Below are 14,963 nucleotides of genomic sequence, written 5' to 3'. Positions count from 1 at the left end.
ACAGGTAAAATAGGATTTGATAAATCACAAAATTGGTATATTCATGAAACTTGTGTATTGCATTCATCGTATAATTGAAAATCTTCAGAGTCCGCCCAAAAAACAACACCCCTCTGGGGGGAGGGTTTGGGGAGGGGGTTGAAAAATACATGTTTATAAATAAGGTCGAGTGAGGTATCGGTTACAATGCTTTAATTTGTGCTGAATAGAATTACGCCACTGGACCTGGACGCCCGCAAACCTACGCTGTCCAAAATGTGGGTAATTTGAAGACATAATAATATATATAAAATTATGTTATATTTTAAAACATTTATTAGATTTTTCGTAAGCTCAAACGCGTTGTGAGCTAACTCAGTAGTTTCACAATCTAACAAAAGATGTCTCGCATCTCTTCCGACTTATTTGTTATTGACATTTTTCTTACAAATTATTAATCATGTGTGTACATATTAAAAAAATGCAAGTAAAAATTTAAATTTATAGCAGTGCTTATCAACTAGGCCATAGACAACACACACAAGTTATTATATTTAATATTTCTCCAAGTAGGTACCACGAACGGCAATGCTAAAGTTAATAATAAGCAGAATTCACGCTTCATAAAATAAACGATTTTCTAATAATTTTTTCATGAATCTTAAAAATATGCGATAAACGATCAAATTTAGGTGCATTCAATGGCTCTTTATAACTATAAGCACTTTTTGTATCTCCATATTAAAATTTGGAGATATAATTTTTTGAAAGAGGGTGGGTAATTTCCAAAACAAAACACTTTTCCAAGCGGTCAAGGCTTCAATTGATTAATATAGCAGAACGCTCCAGTGGTTAGTGAAGTGGTTTTTGAAGCAAAAAAGTTTTATGAAGTGTAATTATAATTATTTAGGTCTTATTAATGTCGTCACTATTTAAAAGAATATCTGTCCCCTTATAACTAGTGCGTGTGTGGACAAGTGCCTGCTCGCTCGCACTGGCAGATACTGGTACCTACCTGTAAAATAGTACCAAAATTCACAAAAATTTAAACAGCATTTACGAAAATTTCTTCATAGTATATGAAGATCAGTTCTCCCAAAATAAAGTGATGGAATACCCCTTTAGGGGGTTAATCCTTGTTATTTTCATGTTTCTTTACTAAAAACCTGTCTTATCTCATCAAATATTGCTACTATCGTCTTGGGAGTAGTCTCATTCAATTCACATGTATGAAAACATAGTAAAGGATACTTCACTCGACTTAATTTGTCAACTCGTATTTTTCAAAAATTCCCTCCTCTCCCTCCCCCCAAAAGGGTGTTCCTCCACTTTTTTGGGCGGACTCTGCAGATCTTCACATATACTACCAAGATATAATAAATGCATGAATTTTGTTTTTTTTTTTATTTTATGCATTTTGTTACTTATTACATGACAAGATAATTTATGATCCACAGCGCGGGTGTAAACTGTGCACCCTAAAGTTTAAGTTTAGACTTACGGAATTCAATACTTCCTTTGTGTGAAAGCACTATGAAACAATACATTCTTTTGTTAAAACTTTATTTTTTGTTGATTGATTTGAATTGATGAATTATAAAACTCACACAAAAAAAAAATGGTTTTTCTTTTTTTTCTGTTAAGTGTTTTTTTTCGAAAATCCATGGTACGTTATGAAAATAACTGTGCGAGCTGAAATATGTTAACTATCAAGAAATTCCAAACAGAAACAGCTCGTATTTCTTAACTCTGGAGGTCACTGTTTGCGTTCGCGAGTTCGAAATTTAATGGGACTTAAAGGTTTTCTGCTCTACAGTTAAAATTATAAATTTATTCTGCTATCGAAATCACCAGTTTAATTACAAACTCAATATCAAATTCCTGAATAATGGTTTGCAGCGGTTTGCAAGTAGGTATTGATTTTGAAAGTGACAGTTCTAAGAAATAATACCTGTTGCAGTGGACACAATCAGGTTCATTACAAACTGAGCATCAACAATCACGTGCTCAGTGGCGTGCACAAAGGTTTTTTTTATCGGGATAAGGAAAAACAGCGAATTAATTGACATCTTACCACAGATATGGTAAATTTTCGCTAAGAATGGCTAAGCTGCTGTCAGTTGAGATTACCTGTAACATTAACCGTTTCATTGATGCTTATTGAAAGACAATTACTGGACATTATTTAAAAAATCATATTTTTTTACCTCACAATAAGTTTTAGTTTTAGTATTTTTTTACCTTTTAGTATTTTTTTACCTCACCCAGTGAAGAATATGATGGCTTAAAAAAACATTCTTGGTGATTCTGAATATATAAGATTTATTATATCTTACAATACATAGAAGTTATAATTCGCTTTAAAAAACGAATAAAACTCCATCACTTTAAAAACACACCATTTGGTTGGTACGGCTAAATCTGCTGATTTATCACAAGCTGTCTACTTGAGTAATATATATATGGTCTACAATATCGATAGTATAAACAGTGTTACCAAATCGTGGAGAATTCCACAAATTGGGGGAAATTTCTAAGATTTTTCACTAATTAGTCTTTTAGCGGGGAAATTTCTTGATTATCCCACCATATTTAGAAATAATTTTTACAATAATTGTGAGAACGTACTATATTTTGTTTTCTTTCGAAGCAAAATTTCAAAAAAAGTCTATTTCTGAAGCCTAAAAACTAAAGAGAAAATCCTAAAGTTAGTAGTTAATATAAAATAAATGCTGATTTCAGGGTAATTTTGTTTCATTTTGTAGCTAAAGGAACTTGTGGAGTATTAACATTATCTATTAAAACCAATTATACCAATAAAAATTACAGGTATTTAAGGTCATTATTGATTTTAAAAAATAATGATGTACTGAAGTTCCTTATTTCATGAAAGAAAGCCAACATCGTATTTTGATGTACACTCCGTTCATAAATTGGACTAATTAATCGAGGTACCAACAGATGGCACTGGTTGCTACATTTGTGATTTGTACCGAAAAAACACGGCGTTTTTCGATTCTAACACAAACGAGTCTTGCACAGAATGGACATTGCACTCTTATTTTATTTATTTATCATCAAAAACATAAAAGGATTATAAACATACATACTATTCATTATACATTACTATTCTCTGCGTGTACCTAATGCACATAAATAATACTCTCATGGAAGAAAACCGCAGATCGATGAAAAATAATGGGATTCTGTAATTCCAATTTTCAAAAAAACAGTAAAAATAATTTCTGTTAAAGTATTATAATTTAGAAAGGTTATTGTTTCTCTGAATTTCTCCAAATAAACTCTTCCAATTTTAAAAATGATGACACTTTTCCAAGCAAATGTTCTAGAGTTCATTAAACAGGAGTTACAGACAGAGACATCTTGCCGTTTCTTGAAGAAACGCACTGATACGCACGCAAGTCCTTAACAAATACCTCAGTAAACAACCATTTTCTTACCGTAACCCACCTCATAACGCTGCCCAATCCTGCCTTTATACTGTACAGACAGTGGCGGTCTTGTAAGGTTTCACATTAAAAAAATATATTTTTTTAAATGCTATTTATAGAAGAAATGTTTTATGATTTCAAATCAGAGTTACAGTTTCTACAAAGTCCTACATCATTAAAGTTATTTTCAACATGCATTAAAAATAGCAGGATAAACCCGAATTTCGAGTAATTGTAATTTAATTTTTACTATCGACATTTTCTCATTTGAAACCTTCAACGGTTGTCTTTGAAAATAACAGAGGGCGCCACTTCCGTTTACAACAATCCTAAACTGTACAGTAAGTATGATAATAAGTAATCATAATAGTAATCAGATTATTGTATTATGCACGTCCCTGGTATGCAGTTAATACGTACGAGGTATGAAAATAATTTCTCTTAGATACAGGATTTCTGGTTGCACCATTATATGTTGGTAAGTGTTATTTGGAAAGGCCATAAATGTACCTGCCAGAACTACTGCGCCTATTCATAACCAGTATCTTCTCTCCAGCCCATTGCATCTTGCAATGCTGCAGAACTGAAGCGTCTAGTACACCATAGCGGATTACTCAACTTATCTAATATCATACACAAGCTGGAAATAATTACATCAAACATACATAGAACCCGGCGATTATGTTCGTAAAACAAATAGAAGCATAATAAATACGCATATAGTCACGTAGTGCGATATGGTGTTTGCTATATGAAAATATGGATAAAAAGAGTGAGGTACGTTGATATAGAAAGGAAGTTATGTAATTTCAAATACACTATATCTGGGCTGTCCTAAACACAGCCCGCCTATTTATTGAGCCGTTTAAATTTTGAGGGATGATAAATTATGCTCACATCGCGATCATAATACATTGCTTACAAGTTCTTGGTTTTTGCTTGTACTGTTTCGCTTGATCCAGTGCCATATATCGTACCATAACTCTTCAGATGAAACTTGTAACCGGACAAATTTAAATGGCTCTGGAAATCCTGATTTTTTTCCATAATATGTGTGATAATTCATAATATCATACGTTTCCCTTATGATTTTACTGTTACTTTTCAAAGCCTAAAATACTTCAGAGATTGTTATGTATTATATACAAACTAGCAGTTAAAAACCCGCTCCGCGGGTTTTTTTCTGCTAGGCCCTTCGGGCGGCACTTGGTTGGGCTTCGCCCAGTTTAAGTGATACTAACAACAATTATATTTAATAGGTAGATATTAGGTCATTCACAGAGAGAGGGTGAGTATATATTGTTAAATCACGGAACAGGAAGGAGTTTAGGCATATAAGAATGACAGTTGTTCGGCTAAAACTTTACCTTTCCCGAATAATTGCCTAAATGGCTAAATGTAAATTAATATAGGTAATTATTCGGAATCGCTGGACACGGAAAAATACGAAATATTTTTAAATAATACCTTCTGATTTACCTTAATTACTATAAAAGGAATCGAACAGCATTTGGGAAATTTTTAATTTTAGCTTTTTAATTTTTAATTACGTAAAATGAAAATTCGCTTTCGCTGTATGGGATAACAGCCTGAATAATTTATGTTGATAACATTTTCTTTTGTCGGTATTCCTGAAATGAACGGCTAGAGACAATTGAAAAACGTAAATTAAAAAGTTATAATGTAATACAATATTCCAGCAAAATAGTGCCTACTTAAAAAACACAAATGATTTATTTCGCTATTATTATCATTATTATTTTATTTAACCTCACCTATAATAACCTAACCTAACCTACAATAATCCAGCCTAACCTATAAAAATCCAACCTAACCTATAATAACCCAACCTAACCTAACCCGTAATAACCTAACTAACGTTACCTAACCTAACATAACCTGACTAATCCTAACCTATAATAATCCAACTTAATCTAACCTAACCTATAAACTAACTTGAACTATACTAATCCAACCTAACCTAACCTAACCTAGCATAACCCAACCTAACCTATCCTAACCTATAATAACCTTTTTTTAAATATTTCCTTACTTGTAAAAGAAACCAAAATACCTTTATTTTATTTTTCGAGCTTGGCTAAAATAGTACCACCTACCTAGTATTTGCATAGAGTAAATGGTAAAAATTCTAGCCACTCATATCAGGAATACCAAAAAAAGAAAATATCATCAATAGAAATTATTCCGGCTGTCATCCAATACAACGAAAGCGAATTTTAATTTTACGTAATTAAAAATTAAAATGCTAAAATTAAAAAATTCCCAAATGCATTCAGATTCCTTTTATATTAATTAAGGTAAATCCGAAGAATTATGTCCAGCGATTCCGAATAATACCTTAATATAATGTATATTATATACCTGGCAAAATGATTGTTTTATTAAACATATAAGTACATGTCAGATTAGAGATTTGTTGACTAATTTTACAATCAACGAAGCGTTTCTATCTTCCGATTGTCTTTCATGTTATTTTATTGAGTTGGCAGTGCCTATACTTCCGCGTATTGTTAACTTCATGTCGGTGTTCTGTCAAATAGTGCGAAATTATTATTTACGTAAATAATATTAAATATCAATATTTTTCAAAATCGTACATGCAAAGACTTGTTGTTTATTGTCATTAAGTTGAATCAAATGTTTGTTTTATTTGTAAATGCGTATTAAAACTGTAGTTTCACGTAAATAATTACCGTTGTTTGAATAAATGAAATTGTACGTATTTGTATATCGCTCTTATGCGCTCTGTCGGCCAATAGCAAAACTACTCCAGCGGCCGGTAAAGGAGGGATTGACATTTTTAAGGAACCCTGGAATGTCTGATTCTTGACAGACGTCAAATATATAAAACGTAATTGTGGATAATTTTTACTGTAATGTAATTAATCCAATGCATTGTGAACTTTCTAAAACATATTTTCTTCGATATTATCTAAAAATTATTTGAGCAGAAAAGATGCTTTTGAAGAAATCTGCGGATCCTATTTTAGTATTAAATCGGGTCATAATTTTGAAGTTAGCGGAATTTAACCGAAACAAACAATTTAAATTTGACCAATCAGAGGGCCTACATCGTCCAGACGCTAGGACAATAATACTATCAGATGATAAATTTCGTGAAATCATAATAAACACATATAATATGAAGTATGCATATTACTTGGTGAGGTAGCTTGCAAATGCAATTAATAGTATCTAGCACTACGATTTTAAAAATTTGAATTTTAATATTTCAATATTTTGTACAAAATATCGTGTTAGAAAATGTTATTACATCAAATAATGTATATTTTCAAATCAAAAATATCTTGTATAGGCACCTACAACGTCTCAAATAAACATTAATTACTTTTACTTCAAACATTTGTATGAAGCTAAAAATACGCTTTGGGGAATAACAAATTGTTTTTGAAATGTTTCAATGTGTTGGTTCCGCCCTTCGTTGGGCTACCTGTCTATGATGTGTCCCTAGAGCTACCTTAAGTTGGACAGCCCGCAGCGCAGAACTAATTATCTACTACTTAATACGATTTACTTTACCATCCAATCTCATTGGGCCTGGCAATTTATTCATGATGACCGTATAATATTGGCCGAGGCATTGGAGGGTTTTATTATTTAGTACTATTTTGTATTAGTCACCCAACCTGTTTAGGAAATTTTGAAGATGCACTTATGAATGCAATGATCCAATCCAATCTCTATTTATGCCTTAACAAATGCATTGATTTCGTTTCATCTCTCCTTATGTTTCATTCTATCATAAATGGTTTGGCACATATTCTTAAAAATCTTATTTCTACCAAATGTACAAAAAGACCTCTACCAATTTCTCCGCTGAGCTCTCTAATATACTTATAATTCATTCTGCTTCCATCTGATATCCTTATAAGTACACCTTTTATACTGCAATTCATTTATTGCAGAGTATTAGTGCCACAAGCTTGTCTACACGCGAATTGCAATTGTATGGCGAATAACTACGTTTATTTTAAATTGGCCTATTTGATATTAAGTCCCGCTCACTGTGTGGTAGGAGTGCGGTAGTCCCGGTGTCTGGAGTCCTTAACACTTCACTTAAGTGATTCTTTGTTGGATGGTTTCTCTGAATCATCCGACTGAAATCAAAATTGCTTCATTCGACTCGTGTGAAATCATTTTCGAAATAGTGGCAGTAAATAAAATTTACGATATTTCTTTTCAACATTAGCTGGAAGTTACTCCTATAATAATTAATGTCTCATTCCTTCATTTTAGGTTCAGTGTGTACCTCAGCTAGTTAGATTATTTTTTTATGTCTTGATTCAGAGAGAGATTTGTATAGTGTTTGGAGAGAATTACGTCAAGATTCATAGAGTGATTTTTTATCGTGAGTCACAATGAGATTTATATCATGATTCGAAGGTAGATTTATGTCAGGATTCAGAAAGAGATTTGTAGTGTGATTTAGAGTGAGAGTGTATCAGGATTCAGAGGGAGATTTATTAGGATGCAGAGAGAGATTTATTTCAGGATTTACAATGAGATTTATATCATGATTCAGAGAAAATGTTATGTCATGATTCACAAAGAGATTTGTGACGTGATTCAGAGAGAGATTAATACAGATTAATTTTGTGATTCGGATAGATTTTTAAATCATTCTTCAGAAAGTAATTTATAATGTGATTCGGGGAAAGACTTACATAATTTTTCTGGCAAAGATATTATGATTCGAAAAAAACAACATGATTCAGAGAGATATTTATATCGCAATTCAGAGAGAGATGTGTATCGTGATTCAGAAAGAGCTTTATGTCATGATTCAGAAAGAGAGATTTATGAAGATTGATATCGTGATTTAGGGAGAGATTTATTTCATGATTCGGAAAGTGATTTTGTATCATGATTCAGAGAAAGATTTATAAAGATTGATATCATGATTTAGAGAGAGATTTTTATTTCATGATTCGGAAAGAGATTTAGTATCACGACTCAGAGAGAGATTTATATTAAGATTTCTTTATTGGATTTTTCGTTTGTCTGAGATTATTTCGTATTCAAGAGCGTGGCAATCAAAACGAGAAAGGGTTTACACCTAAATTAATTGTTAATATCTAAGTATGTTGAATGCATTTATAAAATACTAAATTAGATAAAGTGAGTAAGTTAGTTCATCCAAGCGAGGAATTTAGAATTATCTGTCTGCATGCCTGCAACGTACAACTTTTTTATGTGCTAATTGTAAAATTATTCTTCTCTAAAAACCTCAGAAAAACACTAAAATTTTAATATCTTATGTAGTTACGTCAAAGTAGAAGGTCAGAGTTTTATAGATGGAGATTATTTTATGAAGTCTAAATCTTTATTATGCCAACTATCTCTATCTCAACTCTGCGATAATTATTCAAAAATCGTTTTATGATTCGAAAATCACACAGAATACTGTCTCAAAAAGATTTTTAAAAAAATATTCGGGTCAAGTTAAAACAAAATATTTTCATTGTAAAAAAAAGCGTGAAATATTTATATTTTTAAAATGACCAGCCAATTAAAACTGATTTTGATTTTTTCAATTTATTAAAATGATTATTTTTTTTTATTCTGCTAACCAAGATACTAACGTTTCAGAGCTGCCAGTGTCAATGCTAAATCAAAAAAAAAATGTTTTGTTCATCCTTCATAGGAATAATACCCCAAAAATAAATTATAGTGATTTATTTTTGGGGTATTATGCCGCGTTGCGCTAACTCCTTTAACAGCATCACTGCATGATGATGGACACAGTAATGCCGTCCGAAACGTTGGCTAAAGAAGGAGGTAGCGCAACACTGCATAACGACTCAAAAATAAATCAATATAAGTGTGTTTGAAATTTGAATTATTCGCTTTGATTATTTTTAAAACCCGTGAAAATCGGAATAAAAATCACGGCATGCTTTCAAAATAATAAAATTTTTATTAAAAAAATTATTTGAAAGTACATAAAAAAAATTCTTCCTTACAAACATAACACTCTAAGCAACATTTAATAAACCCAGAACTCGCTGAAAGTAGTGTGAGATAATGAAAAAACGTTGTAAACATTAAATAATTATAAACACAACTATGTTTTTGATTTGAAAATATAAAAAAATTACACTTGTATTTTAATTCACTTACTGATTTAAGTTGTGAAGTATTCCTTTCCTACTCACTGAAAATGCACTTAAAGGATTGGACTTGAAACTGAAACTGAAAAAAATCACTTTTTACGTTAGCAAATCCCACATCAGTGTGGCTATAAATGCGCTCAGAGCACTGAGAATTATACTATGGTATCGTAGCACCGACAATGGGGACAATTTCGCGGGCGGGTTGACGTAGGTACTGACTATAGCACTGACAAAATGTAATTTTACTATAGTATGCAAATGGGCAGAAACGATATGGCCATATTAGCGAAACGCGACTTGATGAATGCGTGTGAGGGCAACACTTTCTGCTGAATATCGGAACATTACCAATGTTATCGTAAGGACAGGTGTGCGCAACCGTAAAAAACTACAAGTACTTGCTGTACACGCAAAAAAAATAACTGTAGATATAGTTAAAATGTGGAAAAGGGAATTAAAATTTGTGGTTAGGACCGGTTCTTTTACAGAAATTCAAATGTAACATCAAATGGCCATCAGCGCAAATTTCGTTTTTTGACAATTGAAAGGTCCCGATGCCGATTCTAAGAATTCTTCCGTTTCACAGAATTTGAACAATTCATTAAATTTAAAAGTTTATTTTCAAGTTCTTTGAAGGTTCTATTAAAGTTCTTTCATCATTTTAGTTTTGTGAAACAACTGGCCAAGAATGATATAATAACAGAACTTGGATAGAACCTTCATAGAACTTGAAAATCAACTTTGAAATTTGATGAATTGTTCCAATTCTGCGAAATAACCCGTTGTTTAACTTTTATTATGTTTTTTTTAATCTTGTCCGTTACAAGTTTTGAACAAATTTTGATGACCAGAAGAGGACAACTATCTTGTCAGCGTATTACAATTTGATAGAAAGATGCAACGCACCTAGAATCTGCGTTTAACGGGGACCTTTCAAATGTTAAAATAAAATTCCGCTAAATGGACTTTTGACTACTTTGTCACACGTGAATTTTTGCGAAACAACTGCGTTTTAAGTTTTAATATAGTATTTTCATATTTAAAACTGGGCCTTAGCCCAGTTTTAAATATGAAAATTCCTAAATATTACAAGACTCTTTCATCCTGTGGGAGGTTTTGAACTAGGATGTTTAAAGGAAGTGAGAAATAGGTATTGAGTAGGAATCATTTTTAAATACGTGTATTTGAATTTCACTTTTGTTTTTTGTCTTATAGATTTTTTTAATAACTTAATGTTTGAGATTGAAGGCAATATTAGCGATTCTCAAACGAAAATTTGAAACAGAAAAATCAGAAAAAGATACAGTCGCATTTCGGAATTGGACCCAGAACATTAGCCTTGCCGGGGCGCTGCACTACCGCTGAGCTAATGGGACCCTATCTACTTCGGTCATACCTGTATCATACTTCGACTAAGAACTATCATATAAATTCATCAGTTTCCCGTTTGTACCACTAGGCACCATGCACATTGCAAAAATAACTAACACTTATGTTGTTCTAAGTACGTATAAGACAACTTGGCAATCACTATTTTAGTTCTGTAACTAGTTTACCAAATCCGACACAACGAGCCTACTATTTCCAGAGAGAAGGGAATCGAGAGTTTACCTGTTATTGAGAACTTGACACACGCGATGTTGGTAGTAGGTAAAGTTAGTTATATCATTATGTTATTATTAAATGTCAGAAAGAAAGACTGCTGATAGATCCATTGCGACGGCTCCTCTCAAAAGTATGACTAATGTAACGGGAATAGAAGTTACAATAATGATTCTAGTGGGACCATAAACAAACGTAGCATTAAATTGTTTATTTATTTGTAAGATCAACACTTTTCAAAGAAAATAAAGTAAACATAATTTTTATGTTACATCAATTAAACCACTCATAGGTTTCCACTTGGGTATATATTACTACATATAAGTGAATGTAGTGATTTAAATAAGAGAAAAATGAGAATAGTCATATTTCATGTTGTTTAAATGGTGATAAAGAGGAGGATGTGTGGGGTCGATCTAATTAAAGTATATTATATGTGATTTTTTTTTTGCAAAAATAAAAGAAGTTTTAAAGAAACGAAAGGTCTCCTGTGTAAAAATGTCACGTTAAGGTGCAGTGTGCTTGTTAAAAAAGTCAAATTGTGTATACTGTGTTGGAAGTGTGTGATTCCGCAAAGTAATTATTATTATTACGCGTAGCAGCTGTTTCGCCTTCCGAAGGCATAATCAATACATAACAAAAACTCAATGGAATCATCAGAAATATTTTTTATTGATTAAAAGTGCACATATAATAGTATGAAAAAGAAAAACAACTTTTTTCGAAATTCGAACTTTTGAGGTAAAAAAGTTCAATCGTTTCCAAGAAAAAATAATTTTGTATTATCTTCCATTCTAAATTCGTATACTTCCGCTATCACGTAGAATTACTTCCTGAAGTTGGTGCACTTTACTTCAGATATTCTGCATATTGTCGAATATGAAAAACTGTTTGTTGACACAAGTTTTATAAAATACGTACCTTTTGATTTATGTGTTTCTGGGTTGGCGACTCGTTACGTTTACGACAATATTTAAGTATTCGGAATCAGGTGATGAGCCTTTTAGAGGAAGTATAAACACCGGTATTGTGGCCTCTTCAAAACATCTAGTACGGTTCACAACCAACACGGTATAAGTAGATAACACTTTTCATGAAGCGGCCGATATCTGATACAATTATTTGAACCACGGCGATGAACTGGAAAGTTAGATAAAGTTGATATCACACTCACAGTCGCAGTCACAGTGATAAGAATTTGTTAATTGGGGGGATAGAACGCCTGGTGTAATAAAATAGTACCTATCTACGACCAAGACAATATTTAAATTGTAATTTAAAAAAATAACTGTCACGCTTACTAAGCATTTAATTCGAACCTTACTAGAAGAAAAATATTTTTTATGAAACCACAAAGTTTGTTATTTTAACAAGGATTATAATTTTTTTATAAGTAGCATTGCAGTGGCCAGGGAATATTAACCCGTGGCGAAGCAATACAAACGCATAAAACAATAAGAAAGCAAACGCGACGTAATAAATCACACAAACGTTGACGGTTTCATTTCCATTTTGTTAAGTCACAAACATGAAGAAACTACTCACAAATACAAACAGAAGAGGAAGGTACCTAACGAAGATTAATGATGAGAAGAAGAACAAGAAAGCTGGATCGGAGGCTAATGTTGTATATGAATCACTGATCAGTAGAGACCTCAAAAATTCGCGATTGCGATAACGCGAATTTTCGTATTTTTCATGCGGTTCCCTGGTAGTTTAAAATACAAACGTAATACTTTTCATTCTAAATATTTCTTTGTCTATGGATTTGACAAGCTTGCATAGAAATAAAATGGAACGCAGCTAACTTCACGGCGAAAACGGCAAGCACTATCATTAATTTTTTTCCATTATGAAACAAAGAAACGGCGTACAGCAATTTTTTTCTAAAAAATACTAAAAATTAACACTTTTTTTGCAAAATACCACCGCTTTTCCCAAAAATAACATGAAATTTTGAGTGAACAACATAGTGACTGCCTGGTTAGGTACTGGACAAAATCTGATTGATCCATTTTCAATTCAATAAATATAGCTAATATAATATAACAAAAGAAATGCCAATATATTTTTAAGTTTTTCACGGTTGAACTTATAAAGTTACAGTATGTAATAGCGGATTCATACGTTTCAATTTTAGTTGATCATCTTTTATTGAACGACGAAGATTTCTAACTAAATCTTGGTGAACTTTGTTGTAAAAGGTTCACCCTGATTAATATTCTTTCAAGTGTCAAGTTGAGCAACTAAAATTAAATGTCTGAACCAGCTATGAGAATGGCTCGGGAATATTGTAGTTCAATTATTATTTCTTTGTATTTTAAAAGTTATACCGCAGTAGAGTCTACTTTCTGGAGCCAATATGGCATCCCAACATGCATGTTGAGAGTGGGGAGGGGAAGGAGATGGAGCTGAAAATGAAAATGTGGAAAGTAGGTACTAAGCTATTTTTCAGAATTTTAATTGGACACCCACTGCATAAAATGTCGTGTGGCTTTAAAAATAGTGAAATATATATGTGTTCCTTTTGCATCTAAAGTGGCATATTTTAAAACTACAACTCTTCAAAAGGCATTTCAATAAGATATATATATACTATTTTTTTGAATTCTTGTAATTATTCATTTTATATTTTCATAGTCTTGTGCCCTTCTTAATGTTATTCCCAATGTGTACCATTCTGAAACACATAATTTATTTCCTTTTTTTATTTTTAATAACGGTTTATTTATGAACAAGATCTGCTGTGTAATTATTTATGTGCGTCAGATGTTTCGCCTTCTGCTTAAGTGGCTTTAACACAGTTTGATAATGCCTTCAGAAGTCGTCACAGCTGCCGTGCGTAATAATAAATACACAGGAGATCTATAAATTAAATAGTAATAATAAAAAAAATCAAAGTTCTGAATACGTATGATTAAATTGTTGGACAGAAATATTTTCATTGACTTTATATTTCTGTATAAAATTCTAAATGATGTATTTTGATAGTACAAAGTTTCCACAGCGTAATACTAGGAGTCGGTATTTATTTCAGTGCAGAAATTCTGGTACTAACTACCATATGTATCCCCCATTGCCCAGAATACAAATGGAGGGAGATAATTATGCCGAGTCAGTGGACATTTTCAATTTATCACTAAACAAAAGATTGTTGCTGGTGTAGTTCGGTTATTTTTAAAAAGAAAGAAAAAATCTGTGTAATTTTACAAATCCTACGTAAAAGCCCCTACAAATAGTCAGGAACAACTTTTTCTTTTTAACTTATTTTGAAGGATATACACATCAATGTAATATATCATTGAAGAAGAAGATAATACTAATAAATCTAAAAGAAAAAAAAGAGATCCTTGGTTGAATTCCTAGTTGTGACCGTTATCTTTAATTTTCTATGTCTTATTCTGTTTCATGTTTCGTTTTAGCATTATCTTTTTCTTCAATGATATAAAACAAATTGTCGTTTAGTTTGACAGCCTCCTTGATTGAGTGGTTACGTTACTTGGCTACTCATCGACAATCAGTTAAATTTTATTTGATTTTGTGTTATTTATTAATTTAAAACAATATATTTACTTATTTTTACTTTTTCGTGAAAGACCACCATTCAGATTCGAAACGTTGTTGCTTGAAATGGCTTTAACCGTGTTTGGTGACCAGATCTGAAGAGTCAGGTCCTTCCCCACCGTTTTCCTCCCCATCCCCTTCCCCTCCCTACAGGTGGTCGGAACATTAAAAAATGGTTAAAATGTTGTTAAATCACCATCCATGCACAATG

General features: G+C 32.0%; 2 protein-coding genes across 2 annotated transcripts in view; one reads left to right on the top strand and one right to left on the bottom strand.

The window, feature by feature from the left end:
• The window catches only part of LOC149420833 (acyl-CoA Delta-9 desaturase-like), a 190,219-nt gene extending 180,342 nt beyond the window's left edge, over positions 1-9,877 (bottom strand). The window contains exon 1 of the mRNA XM_089635574.1: positions 9,594-9,877. The gene's annotated coding sequence lies outside the window, so the exon portion shown is untranslated. The remainder of the gene's footprint in view (positions 1-9,593) is intronic.
• Positions 1-14,963, top strand: part of LOC149420832 (acyl-CoA Delta-9 desaturase-like) — a 55,147-nt gene that overhangs the window by 12,872 nt on the left and 27,312 nt on the right. The window lies entirely within an intron of this gene.

The sequence above is a fragment of the Hesperophylax consimilis genome, chromosome 9, assembly GCF_061612785.1.
Source record: "Hesperophylax consimilis isolate HC1 chromosome 9, BYU_Hcon_1.0, whole genome shotgun sequence".
Lineage (NCBI taxonomy): Eukaryota > Metazoa > Arthropoda > Insecta > Trichoptera > Limnephilidae > Hesperophylax > Hesperophylax consimilis.
Note: the sequence above shows the minus strand (reverse complement) of the source record. Positions and strands in the feature narration are given on the sequence as shown.